We start from the raw sequence: 1,224 nt of genomic DNA, 5'->3' as shown, positions 1-1,224 counted from the left end.
GAAGAGCAACTCCTCAGTGGGAATGACCTCTGTCATGGCTCACAATAAGGCGGTGGCGAGCTGCAGGGCTGGCCTGAGCCCCGTCACCGGCAGAAACCTCCCTCCCAAAGGAATTCAACTCTGAACTCCCTAACAGCCATCCTGGAAGGAGGGCTGGTGTGACAGCTCCATCTGTTTTATTACCAGACTTAATGTATTTTAAAGAAATGTCTCTTTAAGAAATTGTCTGCCCATGGCCATGCTACCCTGAACAAGCCCGATCCCATCTGATCTCGGAAGCTAAGCAGGGTCAGGCCTGGTTAGTACTTGGATGAGAGACCACCAAGAAGACCAGGTGCTGTAGATGTAAAAAATAAAAAAATAAAAATAAGGGATTGCAAGCTGACAAGGTCCTTGCAATCTGTGAGGTCAACCAAGGGTTGCCTTGCCTAAAAAAAAAAAAAAAATTCTCTTAAAGAAATGTCTTATTTGAGATGACATCTAGGAGGCTCAGAAAGGCCCACAGACCAACTAGGGGATAATGAGAATGGCAGAGTACAAACCAGATCAAAGGGACCCAGCCGTGAAACACTCAACGCTCCAGTGAGGGAACAAGCCCTCTGACAGCCCCAAGGTCCCCGTGTTCCTTTCTTAAGCCAGGTCTGCCCATTGAGAAAGATTGAAATAGATCACCCTTAAACAGGTCCCAGGTACCCTAGCCACTTTCACTGCAGCAGGGGACTTACCATTGATAGTGACTAGTATAAGGCTCCCCGTTCTGTTGTTTCATGAGTTATAAGAAGCCATTTCTAGTTGCTTCTGATTTTTATGGCCAGCCTCATTACAAGGCACTCCTCAATATTCTGACATCACAGTCACATCAGTGACATCATAATTCTAATTGCCTCTGCAGTTCTCCACTCTCCAAAAACTTCTAATAAATTCCAAGAGATAGTCAGGAAGCTCTAGTGATTTTTCCTCCTCATATTACAAATACCCAACCCGAGGGTCATAATCCAATGAAATGAATGACTAAGCCTACACACTGGCCTACACAGGAAAGGAGGCAAAGTGGACCCCTGCACTCTAACCATGGTAAGATGATCAAGGGGTCTACCTCTGGAGTAAGGATGACCAATTTCTCCTTTGCGAGAGAGAGGAAATTAATCGTTGTACTCAGTATTTTACCTTATTTTTAATCAGCTTGGCTCTTTGAGCAAAATTCAGCGTTGACAGGGTTTCCCC

The 1,224-nt window shown here is 45.3% G+C and overlaps 1 pseudogene; it reads left to right on the top strand.

Annotated features, from left to right (window-relative positions):
* The first annotated feature begins 228 nt into the window (after positions 1–228).
* LOC111735202 lies at positions 229–346 on the top strand (annotated as a pseudogene).
* Positions 347–1,224: the final 878 nt, after the last annotated feature.

This window comes from Pteropus vampyrus, unplaced genomic scaffold, assembly GCF_000151845.1.
Source record: "Pteropus vampyrus isolate Shadow unplaced genomic scaffold, Pvam_2.0 Scaffold18737, whole genome shotgun sequence".
NCBI classification, from domain to species: domain Eukaryota; kingdom Metazoa; phylum Chordata; class Mammalia; order Chiroptera; family Pteropodidae; genus Pteropus; species Pteropus vampyrus.
This window is presented reverse-complemented; position numbering and strand designations above follow the sequence as displayed.